Source organism: Danio rerio, chromosome 13, assembly GCF_049306965.1.
Source record: "Danio rerio strain Tuebingen ecotype United States chromosome 13, GRCz12tu, whole genome shotgun sequence".
NCBI classification, from domain to species: Eukaryota; Metazoa; Chordata; class Actinopteri; order Cypriniformes; family Danionidae; genus Danio; species Danio rerio.
Genome location: NC_133188.1, coordinates 55,473,468 through 55,488,424, shown reverse-complemented (window position 1 = coordinate 55,488,424; position 14,957 = coordinate 55,473,468). Strand labels below are relative to the sequence as shown.

General features: G+C 35.3%; 1 protein-coding gene across 1 annotated transcript in view; it reads left to right on the top strand.

Annotated features, from left to right (window-relative positions):
* The first annotated feature begins 9,150 nt into the window (after positions 1-9,150).
* The window catches only part of LOC562831 (gamma-aminobutyric acid receptor subunit pi), a 118,526-nt gene continuing 112,719 nt past the window's right edge, over positions 9,151-14,957 (top strand). The window contains exon 1 of the mRNA XM_009307613.5: positions 9,151-9,370. The gene's annotated coding sequence lies outside the window, so the exon portion shown is untranslated. The remainder of the gene's footprint in view (positions 9,371-14,957) is intronic.

The following is a 14,957-nucleotide window of genomic DNA, read 5'->3' as shown; positions in this document are numbered from 1 at the left end:
TCAGAAAATGCACATTTGCTATGATGAATTAGTAATTTACATATCGGCATTATTACTGGCTATTCTAGTGAGTCAAGCATTAATACATGAATATGCAGAACCATATTCTAAATGACAGCCATTTTATTTTATTTTATTATATCATGAAGGGATATTGTATATTAATCAACATTACTTAAACATGTAAATGTACCTAAATTAAATTTGGGGCTAATCTATGAATATGCAAAACCATATAATCAACTATTTTATTTTATTCTATTTATTAACGAAGAGACATTCTACATTAATCACCATTATCAGAAAATATATAAATGTACCTAAATTAAATTTTGGCCTTCTTGGGATTTTCTTAGTGTATTTGATAAACTGCTACTGCTGCTGGGGATTATTCTTATCTTACAGTGCGTCTTATCTCATAACAAGCCAGTTATTGACATTGAAAATTGAATTACTGACATTTAAATATCAGATGCTTCAGAAAATGTACATTTGCTATGAATAATTTGTATTTTACATATCAGCATTAAATTATCAATATTGGCCATTCTAGTCAGTCAAGCACTACATTTTGAATATGCAAAACCATATTAAAGCTAATTTATTTTACTTTATTTTAAAGAGACATTTACTCAACATTACTTCAAAAAGTAAATGTAAATAATAAATGACATCTCTTATATTATTTTGCATTGTATTAGGAAGGCACAGTCTACAATGATTAACATTACTCAAAAACATATGTGTCTTCATTAAATCTAATCTACAAATATGCAATACCATATAATAAACAATTTTATTTTATTTTATAGCAAAAGGACAATCTCCAATGATCAACATTACTAAAAGATATATATATATATATATATATATATATATATATATATATATATATATATATATATATATATATATATATATATAAACATTTTATGTAGAAAAAGCCAATGTGGGCGTTTTAAAGAGCAAAAATACAGCATATGGGCTCTTATATGCAGTTGTGTCATCACTCATATAGCAAGTCATATCTCTCCAGCCCTTCGTTTGGGATGCTTTTCATGAACCGGCCCCCATGACAAACTAATCGAATAGCTCTGATATAAAGTAACTTACAGGCAATTTTACCAGGTTACCAGAAAGAACCGTAAATTTACAAGCATACTGTAAATTAATGACTATAATTGTAATGTAAAAATACAGCACAATTGTAATTGTAAATTTACTGTCTTACTGGCAACCAAAATTGCCAGTATGTTTTTGTAAATTTTACAGTAATTTGTTTACAGAATGGTTACTAGAAACTGATTATTAAAACTATTATTTTCATTAATGTGTCAAAAAATAAACATAATAATTATAATGACATAAAAATAATTATAATTCCACATCAGGGTGATTAATTTAGCCCATTATCTGTATATAAAGTCAGTCAGCAGCTGCAGATTTCACCATTATTATTATTTTGTGCTGGATAAATACACTCTATTTGTGATAAGTTTTGCAGGATTTAGAGACGATCATGTTTTCAGATCACTGCTGCTGCTGTTGTTATGATGTGGAATTCATAAAACAGAGGCAGATGGCAGATAGAGGTTAGATGCTTCATTTTCTGCTTTTCTCCCCCAAAATTTCCCCTTAGCAGCATCTGAGCGGAGATCTCAAGTGTCTTTGATGTTTAATGCATAGAGATGCCTTGTGCCTGGGGATAGAAGGACGAGTGGGGGGGATACAGGCCGGATTAGTGCGTGGGACTGGATCGCATGTGATGTCTTTATCTGTGACAAAGAAATCTTCATTTTCAACCAGCGTGTGAAACAAGGCTGAAAAATGCGTTAAATCCTGCACTGTGGTGTTGTCACCGTGCTGGAGTTCCCAACATCAATGCAATACCTTGAAAAATATTGATATTCAATTCCACAAGGAATGAACTGCACACAAGAGTATACAAATGCAGTAAAAAAGGAAAAATAAACTACACCATGCAATGTTTTTACATTAATTAATTTTCCTTCGACACTCTCTATTTCAGAGGTCCCACAGCAGAATGAACCACAATTCCAGCACATGTTTTACATAGCAGATGCCTTTACAGCTGCAACCCAGTACTGGGAAACACCCATACACACTGGCATACTCTTACACTACGCTAATTTAGTTCATCAATTCCCCTATAGTGCATGTGTTTGGATTGTGGGGGAAACCAGAGCACCCAGAGGAAACCCACGCCAACACGGGGAGAACATACAAATAGCGACCTTACCGTACGTTCACACCGAAAGCGGCAAGAGCGTCAAAGTAGCCGGAAGTCATTCATTTTCAATAAGAGCGGGTGGCGATAAGCGGCGAGGAGCAGCGTGGCGCGTCTTCACCGGCGTGGGCGTCGAGGAGAGTTGAAATCACATCAACTTTATGGTAATGAGCTATGACGCAGTTCGACGGCAACCGATGAGAATGAAGACGTCCACCGCTTGATAGGAGTTCAGAGACCTGTGAACTTTGTTTCCGACCACAGTTGTTCCCAAGGGTTTGATGATTGCGGTTGCCAGATTTCCACTTATTTACAATGTTTTCTTACAGGAACATGCATTAAATAAGTTACTGATGTGCATTAATGTTATATTTATCTTAAAAAAGGGGGAATCTCACACAAGGTGACTGTACAAAACAGTACTGCTGCTTCAGGATATTTCAGACATATGGACACATATTGGATAAATAGAGCAAAGCCACACCACACGCAACTTGATCTTCTATTGTTTAATGAATTTGATAAGAAGTGCGCAACATTTTCACGCTAGAAACATGTTTTATGCAGGAATGTAACTGATATGCTGCAACGGCTCCTTTAAATATGAGATCAATGTAGTGAGCTTTGACGCTCTCGCCGCTGGAGCTGAAGGCAGACAGCGTTGTCGCCAGGGCTGCCAGAGCGACCTTGGACGCTCTCGCCGCTTTCGGTGTGAACGTACGGTTACAGTGAGGCCACAATCGTAACCACCGTGCCACACAATTGCTAGTCTTTGTAGCATTCATTCATTTTCTGTTCGGCTTAGTCGCTTTATTGATCAGGGGTCACCACAGCGGAATGAACCGACAACTTATCCAGCATTTGTTTAACGCAGCAGATGCCCTTCCAGTTGCAACCCATCACTGGAAAACATCCAATTATTAACAATTTAGCTTACCCAATTCACCTATACCACGTGTTTAGACTGTGGGGGAAACCGGAGCACCTGGAGGAAACCCACGCATACATGGAGAGAACATGCAAACTCCACACAGAAATGCTTACTGACCTAGCTGGGGCTTGAACTAGAGACCTTCTTGCTATGAGGCGATCGTGTTCCCCACTGCGCCACCGTGACGCCCCTATATTTAACAATTTATACCTTTCTTTACTATTGTTATAGTCTATATTTCACAATTTATACCTTTCCTCTAAATTGCTATAGTTTATATCTCACAATTTTTATCACAATTGTGAGTTTTTTTCCTTTCACCTCATACTTTTCTTACAATTGCCGTTTAAATTTAATCGTTCACATATTTTTAAAAATTCAACTCATTCATTCATTTTCCATTGGCTTAGTCTCTTTATCAGGTGTTGCCACAGTGGAATGAACCGCCTTTGATTCAATTGATATTTTACATTTCAAAATCCATGCATTTCTAACAAAAAATGTAAATATTCAAAATTTACCCCTAAGAATCGGGACAGCACTACAGCACCAGCGCAGGTCATCAGATGTCATCACTAGGGTTGGGTATCGTTTTTTTTTTTTTTCGATACCGGTGCTAAATCTATACTTTTAAAACCTGAACGATACATTTTAGCCACAAAATTAATCGACAAAAAAAATTACTAAATTATATATATATATATATATATATATATATATATATATATATATATATATAATTATTATTATTATTTTTTTTAATCATTATTCTTGCTCTGAGGCGACAGCACTACCTACTGCGCCACTGCGTAGCTAAAATATGTGCTTATTTGTAGTAAAAATTCTTAATAATGACAGAATATACTAATATGTGCAGCTCTTTACTTCAGTGTGCAGCCATGCTGCTGTTGTAGATGGTGTATTCTGGGAAGGTTTCGTATCCCTTGAGTTCTGGTGTGGTCTTAAAAAGTCTATGGTTACAGGGGAATCTAGCCCTTCCCCTTAGCCCTATGCTAATTGGCCTACCCCTTCAGGTGAACACACAAAACCAGGAGGAGGGGTAAGGCGAAGGGCTAAGGGGAAGAACTGGGATTGGGCCTATATTTGTGACAAAATGGGTGTTAGAAATGCAAACAGCGTGCAAAACACCCGCTTTGGAAAGGATTATCTGCTTAAATGTGTGTAAGTGGAGGAAATTAATTCCAATGCATTTTTTTGCTCATCTATTTATTGCTTTTGTTTAAATGATCCTTTCTGTAATTTCCACAGCTTATATTAAGTGTTGCACACAAAACGACAGAATTATTGTCACTTGATTAACCTTGAGTAACAACAAAACACCAACAAACACTTCATTCTCAAGGCAGCAGTGGTGACAATACGCCATAATTTATCAGCATTTAATGGCAGAACAGCTTAAATTACACAGGCTTGAAGGCTCGCGGACAATATGAAGAAGTAATCAGACATCGCAAAGGAAATGTGGATGAATGGGAATGAGAACAAGTTTCAATTTCTGCTGAATCTCGTTTAATTAATTAGGGTTAGAGTTTGATTAACGATGTGTGGGCGTATGTGTGGGAGAAAGAGAGAGAGAGCATAATAATCCACTCAAGCACTGTGTGTCTATACTTTTCACTTGCTTGATTTGCATTAAAGTAAAAAAAAAAATATAATAATATATATATATATATATATATATATATATATATATATATATATATATATATATATATATATATATATATATATATATATATATATATATATATATATATATATATATATATATAAAGGAATCCAAGTAAATACTCCAGGCTTGTTCCTGAAAAACATTCCTTCATTCATTAATTTTCCTTGGGTTTAATCTGTTATTTATCAGGGTTCCGCCACAGTGGAATGAACCGCCAACTATTCCAGCATATGTTTTATGCAGCGGATGCCCTTTTAGCTGTAACCCAGTACTGGGAACTCCTTTACATACACACACTTAAGCACTACGGCCAGTTTAGATCATCCAATTGACCTGTGTTTGGACTGTGGGGAAAACTGGAACACCCAAAGAAAACCCACACTAGTTCATATCTCACAATATTCTTAAAAATATGAGACTATGTTATTTCTATGAAGATAGCACAAGTCTACAGATTTTCAATAAAATAAAATGGAAGGACATTACTATTTTGTGCACACAACAGCAAATACAAGTGATGATGCTTTGGATACGTTTATCCAAAGTTTTCAAACTGACTATATACTGTATATTTTACAGTACATTTATTGTCAGCCCTTATGAAAATGAACCATTGTTTTACAACAAATAAAACAAAATGGCAACTAAAGCATGTTATGTAGATTAACAATAGAATACGGATGCTATTACTTTGGTTGTACAAATTGTGGTCAATATGGCAAAACATAAAACCCTGGTACACTTTTACAGTAATGAAAACTATTGCTAGTTTTAGTGATGCTATGAATAGGAGACTTCAGAGTTTCTAACATCTACTGTTTAAGCTACAAGAACACAAAAATATAAATATAGTTTGATTAAAAAAGACAACATGTCTAAACTTATTTTGACTACTAAACTAATGATCTAGTCAAAACCTTGATGGGTTTTGAACTCATTCAGATGATGAAATCAGGACAGACTAGAATAATATTCACTTATTATTCACTTATTAATTGCCAGCCATTATGAAAATGCACCATGGTTTTACAACAAATAAAAGAAAAACGAGAACTAAATGTAGTTAAAGAGCCCATATTATGGGTTTTTGAAAATTCCCCTCCATGTAGTGTGTAACACAGCTCTAAGTGAAGTGAAGTATCCAGCTAAGGCTTAAATCTGTAAGAATACAGTGTTTAAAACGGTTGATTCATCTATAAAAGAGTCGAATCATAGTGCTTCAAACGAGTCGCCTTGATACCGACTCATTAGGTGTTTCGCCATGACGTACGAACGAAACCAAGTTATTCACGTGCACGCGCAAACCCGGGAGATTTCAAACCTGAGGCCCCGCCCTCTGACGCAGAAACCCAGACACACACACACACACACCCACAAACACACGCACACAAACATGCCGGTCGATTGAAGTCACACTGCAGATGGATATATTGAGTCTCTACCCAAAGATGAAACATCAGCATTATAACCAAGCAGTTGGAAACTACTGGAAGCTACATGCTACAAAGAATACTTCATCTGAGTTTGTTAAAGGAAGGATCAGTAAAGAGTAACTGATGGACGTCAGGATGGGTTTCTTCCTACATTTCTCAAGTGTAAGTACGTGCGGTTAAAGTTGTTGCCTCGTTTACTCTAGCTTGCAAATGTATTTAGTTGTGATTTGTTACTTGTAACCGCGTGTACTGTATCAGGTTAACTGGATATTTTATCTTATCGCGTGCAAAGTCACGTTAAAAACGCGACGCGTGCTGTTTGTTTATGGAGCTCCGTGCTAGAGTTCTGCTCCCGCGATTTATTCGGAAATTTATTCCCGCGCCGCAGAAATCTGGCACGGGGACAGCCGCGGGAATAAATTTCCGAATTAATCGCGGGAGCGGTCGGTAACGGGTTTAATTTGGGACGGGAGCGGGCTGTCTAGCAATATCACGGATATTGCTATGCGAATTAGAAAGAGAGAGTCTGCGTGGTGCTTGTGTGTGTGTTAGTGCGCACGCGCGCGTATGAGAGAGAGCGAGAGAGAGAGAGAGAGAGAGAGCGAACGAACGAACGAGCTTTGTGCTGTGTGTGTGTGTGTGTGTGTTTATACTGACAGCTTGGCTGTCTGGACTGTATACTGGGTGATTTTTTGGCGGCGGGCAGAAAACGGAGCGGGTTCTCAGGCTAAAACCTGGCGGGTGCGGGCGGAAGCGGGAGCGTTGTCATCCGGAGGTGTGTGTGTGTTTTTGTGTGTGTGTGGTATGGCGAGTACACGACTGTCTCCTTCGTTCGGTTATCCGTGGCACTATCCACTCGCCATAGTGTGGCAGCTAAACTCCACGTCTACACTATCGAGCGTGTATGAACTGTGATTACTTTTTAAATTGCTGATTAGCTATTGGCCATTTCCCTCTCTGACTGAAGGCAGTCGACCAATCGCGACAGACTGTCATCGGTCCAATCAGAGCAGATTAGCTTCGCGCTAAGGAGGGGTTTGGGAACAAATGAATCACTGGACGATTCATACAGGAGTCGCTGGGATAATTAGGTAAAAATAAATGCAGATTATAAGACCATGAAAGTGTTTTTTGACCTTGCATGCATATTAGACTGTTGTTGGAGACCCTTACAACCAGGATATGACCCTATTTCATGTATAATATGGGCTCTTTAAACTAGAGTAAGCACAAGTATACCATGGTTTATAGCATCTATTTCGGGATGCTGTTATTTTGATTATACAAATTGTGGTCAATTAGGCATAAAAACTAGACCTTTTACAATAATAGACCATTTTTTGTGATGCTAGCAATAGTACTCACCTAAAAAAAAGACATAGTTAAAGTTAAAAACTGATTATGACAGCTAAACTAATGATCTAGTTTAATTCCTGTCAACATTGATGGGTTTTGAAGACGTTCAGATGATGAAAACATTCAGGAGAGACTAGAACAATATTAATTCATTACCAGCCATTATGAAAACGCAACGTGGTTTTACAACAAATAAAATAAAACGAGGACAAAATGTAAGTGCAGTTAAACTATATAGCCACAAATAGACCATGGGTTTGCTCTTTTTAAGAATTGTATTATCCTGATACAATAAGGTAAAAAACAAAGGAACAGACAAACTTCAACAATAATAAACCATTGCGAGTTTGTGTGATGCTAGAATAGGACTCACCTCAAAAAAAAAAAAAAAAAAAAAAGACATAGTTAAAGTTAAAAACTGATTATGACAGCTAAACTAATGATCTAGTTTAGTTCCTGTCAACATTGATGGATTTTGAAGACATTCAGATGATGAAAACATTCAGGAGAGACTAGAACAATATTAATTCATTGCCAGCCATTATGAAAACGCACCATGGTTTTACAACAAATAAAATAAAATGAGAACAAAATGTAAGTGTGGTTAAACCATAGTAACCACAAACAGTCCATTGGTTTGCTCTTCTTAAGGATGCTATTATCATGATTATACAGTAAGGCAAAAAACAAACAAACAAAAAACCAGGTACACTTCAACTATAATAAACCATTGCTAGTTTTGTGATGCTCAAGACTTGTGTTGCTAACAATATGATCTGCTGTTCATGCTGTATATATATATATATATATATATATATATATATATATATATATATATATATATATATATATATATATATAGTTGGATTAAAAAAGACACGTCTAGCTGAATTAAATTCAAAACTAACTTAACTGATGGCTAAACTAATGATCTAGTTAATTCGTGTCAACCTTGATGGGTTTTGAAGACAATCAGATGATGAAAACATTCAGGAGAGACTAGAATATTCATTCATTGCCAGTGTAACCACAAATAGACCATGGGTTTGCTCTATTTAAGAATGGTATTATCCTGATTATACAATAAGGTAAAAAATAAACAAACAAACTTCATCAATAATAAACCATAGCTAGTTGTTGATGCTAGAATAGGACCTGAGACTTGTGTTGCTGACAATATCTGCTGTTTATGCTACACGAATGCCTAAATAATAGTTTGATTAAACTAGCGTCTAAACAAATGATTTAGTTTAATTTCTGTAAACCTCGATGGCATTTGAATTCATTCAGATGATGAAAACATTCAGGAGAAAAAATCCCAATTTGATTAAAGTCACAGAGAGTAGATTTACCACGGTTACCTGTCATTGTGGCGTTAACGGACCACTGGTTAGCTTGAATGGAATAACCGACAGATAGCAAGCATGGTCGTCAAACTAAAGCGCGGATCTCCGGTTAACCGAATATATAGAAACCGGAAAGCGCGCGCGTTTGGCGCGCAAATCTTCCCCAGTCAGTGCGCGCGCTCCGCGTGGGGTTCATTTGGTGTCGAGCAGCTTCGCGGACGCTTTGCTCCAATAACCGGAGAACAACGCTGCTTTTAACCACTTTTATTCGGATGTTAAGAGAAGATCGATGTCTCCGTGGACTCGTGTGCTCAACTCGTCCTGATATTTCTGAGAAATGCCCGTTTATCCACGGCGCCACAGGTAAGAAGCGTTTGAGGAGATCTAACTGGATTTCTGAGGTAAAACTGGGTTGTGACGCGGTTACTCAATCCTCTATAATAGTACGTTTTCCCATCAGAATAAACTAATTTGGTGTTCCTAACTTATTTAAAACGTAAAAGGATTGGATTGAAGCGGTGGAGAATTGTTTTTTAGTGAAATGTTGGATTTACCAAATGGATTCGTCCGTATAAAGCGCGGTTTTTATTCAGTTATCCCGTTCAGACTTGGTAATAATGTGGTGAATCTGTTCATGTGTTGTTGTGTGAGGTTATGTAATGTACATATGCTGTCTACACACTGAAGCAGTGAATTAAACTCATTAATTAAAGCGTTTGAGAGGGTTGGCTGACGTATGTTCATGCTTTCTCATTATAGTCAATGATAAAATCACTTAATTAGCAAATTATGCATTTTACATTTACATTTATTAATTAAACAGACGCATTCCTTACAAATATGGACGGTAAAAGCACTTCAAATCACTTGAGAGCAGCAATACAGATGGCTTGAATATGAATGCAATACATTAATAATTTGATTAGTTGTTTTTTCATTGCAATATTTTAGTGAATATTGTCTATTGTATTTAGTGCATTTATATTTGATCTTAGTTAGTTGATCTGTATCTACAGTAGCATGAAGTTTCCATTAATTTGTGCACATTTTTTTTAATTATTAAACAGACAATGAGCACATGCTCTCTCAATGTGTTAAATCACATGTTTTGTAGTATGCAATATGACACAATGGATGTACTACAGCACTGCAGACCGTGTCTCAGTCATATGGCTGAATATGCTGAAGTGAGTCCCACAGCAGCTCTGGAATCAAGCATGACATGCAGAGCGAATGTAGGAGTCAGAATGAGCAGGATTAGCATAAATGACTTCTTTTTTTTTTTTAGGAGGGAGTTGTGGGAAACATCGTCCCACCTTATCATCACAATTCCAGATTCAGGATTTTCAGAGTGTCACATTCAGGGAGATAATCTGTGTGAGGATGTAGAAGTTGATCAGGCACTCAATGAATTACTCAATTTTCATATTGAATCTTCTTGAATGTACTAGTTTTGGGAAAGTAGAGTTTAAATCGACATCATCAAGTGATATTGAGATAGAAAAGGCATCAGAATCAGAATCGGTTTTATTGCCAAGGAATTTGTTTTGGCTACAGAAGCTTCCAGTGTACCTAAAGTGACAACACAAAATAAATATGAGAAAATACGACAAACATTAAACAGAGATGCAATTAGACTCTGGATGATGACTTGTATCCGATTTGTTCTAAATATACAAGTTATAAGGTGCTGAATGCGTATTGGAAATATGCATTAGTTATTTATATGCAATCTTCTTTTGTTGTGTTTGCAATGTCAGCTTCTGATCCTACAGCATTACAGCTATATTAAGAAAGACTTGCACTTATATTATTTTAACTAGCTGGCCACCCGAGCCTTACAGTATTTTCATGAAAATTTGAAGTGCTAAAATAATGGAAACTAAAAATGTAAATCTATAATTTAAAACAATGAAAATTTTAAAATCTCCACTGGAGCAGAGACAAGAAGAGGCAAGCATCCAAATGCGAGCATAGTTTATTAGAAAAAGCATGAATATCCAAATGCAGGAACATGAGTACAGTCCAAAAGTAAGAAATGAGAACAAATGAACAGAAAACGAGATATATATATATGTGTGTGTGTGTGTGTGTGTGTGTGTATATATATATATATATATATATATATATATATATATATATATATATATATATATATATATATATGTGGACAAACTACTACTGACTCCAAACATCTGATGTATAAAGGAGAAAAAAATGGCTACTGAGTTATCATGAAATAACTTATAATATTCTCTTATTATTTATTTATAATAATTTTTTTAAATGTAGTCCTGAGTGTGCATTCACTTTTAAAGAGCCCCTATTATGGGCTTTTGAAAATGAGCTGCTATGCAGTGTGTCAAGTCAAGTGAAATATCCAGCTACGGCTAAAATCTGAAACTGCACAGTGTTTAAAACTATTGATTTATCTATGAAAGAGTCCACTCGTGGTTCGAATGAATCGTCTTTAACCATGACTATGGAGTCAACCTAGGGCCATATATGCTTGCAAAATAAAAGAAAGCTTTGCAAACAAAAAATAAAGTATTGAGCAAAAAAAATGCGTGCAAATCTCCAAAAATCGCTAAGCAAAAATTAATTTTTGAGAAATAAAAATATATTTTGCTAACAAAAATAAAGAACTGTAAAGGGAAAATGAAGTTTTAAGAAATAGAAATTAAATTTGCAAGGTAAGTGCAATTAAAATGGTTGCCTCCTTGTTTTCTCTAGCTTGCAATAACTGTTTTGTTACTTGTAACCGCTTGTACTGATTCTGATTCTGATTAACTCTTTATATTTTCATATCATGTTTAGTATTGCCATGTGTGCTGATTTGTTTACGGATTTAATTCCGTTTATGAGCTTGCGTTCCTCTGCTATGGCCATTATCAGCTGTTTCTACACGTGCAGCAGTCAAGTTTCAAAATAGTTCAGCTTTTGCCGCTGTGTGGATTAATACTAAATGTGTGTCATAGTTAAGAATAGAGCAATATGTTAGTGTTTATCTACACTACTTTAATGCACTCCTCTTGAATTGGGCTCACACATACATTCGGCACTCTGACTACTTCAACAATGTTGATAACCCAAGGTGGGCTTTTCTCTCCGTCTCATGCTGAATTTAGTCAACCAATCACAACAGACTGGATCATCAGACCAATCGGTGATTGAATTAGCATTGTGCTAAGGAGGGGTTTGGGAACAAATGAATCGTTGAACGAATCATATGAGAGTCACTGGGATAAGTTGGTAAACATAAATGCATATTAGGACAATGAAAGTGTTTTGGGCCTTTTGCATGCACATCAGCCTGTTATTGGAGACCCCAGAAACCAAAATATGACCTTTTATAATGCATAATAGGGGCTCTTTAAAGCAATGTTGCCAGCCACTTATCGGAAATGATGCTATCAATGGATAACCAAGTGTGGCTTGTTAGGGAAACTGGATCTTATCTAGGTACAAGCTTGTTGTCTATTTTTAAAGTAGTCAAGCACTGTTGTTGTGTAATGTGCTGTCTACACATTGAGAAGCAGTGAATTAAACTCATTTATTAACGCGTTTGAGAGGTTTTAGTTGGCGTATGTTAATGCTTTCTCATTATAGTTAATGGTAAAAATAAAATGTAGTCAATGGTAAAGCCTAACAGTACATTTATATTACCAAAAACACATATTTTTAGGGTGATGATGACTTAAGTATGTGAACAGACATTCAAAGCTTAGTTTTAATATATCAGAAGAAGCTTTGAATGTAGGTATGACGTGATGATAAGACGTCTTATATCAGGGTTCATCATGGACAATCTTGTCTTAATGCTTTCTTATTACAGTCAATGGTAAAAATCACTTGATTGACACATTATGCATTTTACATTTATTAATATAACAGACATTTTATCCAAAGTGACTCACAAAAAAAGGATAAAAGAAGCACTTTAAATCACCAAAGAGCTGCAGTATTGATGAATATGATTGCAATATCTGAATAATTAAAGATGTTTTGCATTGCAATATTTTGTTGCATATACAGTGCTCAGCGTATATAAGTACACATCTCTTTTTTTAAATGCATATGTTTAATAGGAAGCTCTACAATATTATATTAATATTACATTAGATATTAATATTAATATAATAATATTACATTAGACTAGTCAGTGTTGAAGCCAAATCTGAAGCTTATCTAAGAAAATAACTTGCGATAACAGTCCAAAACTAGTGCACCCACATTTATACACTATAGAAAAATATTAAATACTAATTTTAAAAAAAAGAGGAAAAATCAAGAGAAGCAAAAAAAAAAAAAAAAAAAGGAAAAATTTAGTTGAAATTTTGAAGGTTGTAATTTATTTTTGCAACATTTTGCTTGAGTTTAATTATTTTATCTTTTAGTTTCTAAATATGTTTGGTGACTAAAATATTATTTTAATAAATATATCTGTTTAATCAATCTTGTTTTGTTTAAATGCACCAAAATACATTGCCTATATTCACTGAGAAAAAGGGGTGTAAGCTGAGCACTGTAGTGTATTGTAATGTATTTATATAAAAGCAATTGTATTTAATCTAAGTTGATCTCTGTATCTAGCCTCAAGTTTTCATTGGTTTTGCCACAGGTTTTTGTCAATTTTGTGGTCTATTTTTGTTGTCTACTTTTAGTAAGGCTGCACAATATATTGTTTCAGCATCGATATCGCAATGTGTGTCTGCAATAGTCATATCACGGGATATGCAATGTTGAGTTGGGTTTATACTGTAGCTGATCAGCACAACAGTTGGAAATATTTGAGATTTGTGAAGTCATTGCAAAGTATGACCATATCAGAGTCAAACTTTGTCATTTGCATGTGTTTTAAAGGCATTTCAAGAGTTTAAAGAATTTGGGCACAAAAAAGTACAGTGATAAAGTACAATACGATGAAGACTTTACAATACCTGTACCTGAATGCTGTTTGAGTCTTCAGAAAACACTGTTTATTTGACTTTTTTATTTCTCTAGTCTAATTAATTTCCTTGTAATGTCTTTATATTTCTTTATACATTATTTCTACATTTACAAAATCACCCCAAACAATCTAAATGAATGATTTCTTTCCAAAAAGAGCTATTTTAAGCCATCTGGGGAAGTTGTGTTGATATTGCTATATAGTGGCACACCTTTCGTGCAAATCCTTATGTACCACCTTTTGCAGCTTCAATTCCAACAACCAGTATTTGCAAAAACGCGAGTAAGACCGAATCTTCTTTTAAAAAAGGTTTACTGAACAAATGCAAACAAAAATACAAAGTTACAATAGACTCGATCAGCTCGGTCAAAAAACTGTGTTGCTTCCAACATCCATAACTGCAATCTGCCTAAAACGTATGAACTACAGACCTCATGACGTATTACTGTCGGAAGCCAAAATACCAAACTAAAGGTTTTTAAATTATATCAATTACTAAATTATGCATTTTAGATAATACAATCACAATGAATTCTTATTAAATTTAAATATCAATTTTTATCATGTTTTAACCTTCACTAAATTATTATCACAAATGAATTATGCATAACTGGCTCTTACATTACCCGGCCCCTAATTGTTAGGCTGGAGGACTAATCAATTACAACTAAAAACATTAAGAGCCAAACAACTTAAATTTCAAATGTGTGTAAAGATCAACTTGTCCTTCTTTGTTACTCGTCCAACGTTGCCTCTTTCAACAGGCACAGTTTATTTACGGGTCTTTCCAAAGTGCTGGTTCTGGTCTTCAATTTCACTCTCCGCACCATTCCAGTGTAATCTGGCAGTGTTTCAACTATTTTCCCCATTACCCAAGAGTTGCGGGGAGATGAACTGTCCACCAATAGCACCACATCTCCAATCATGAAGTTTCTGCTGGGTTTCATCCATTTCTGACGCTCCTGAAGAAGTGGAAGATATTCTCGCGTCCATCTAGTC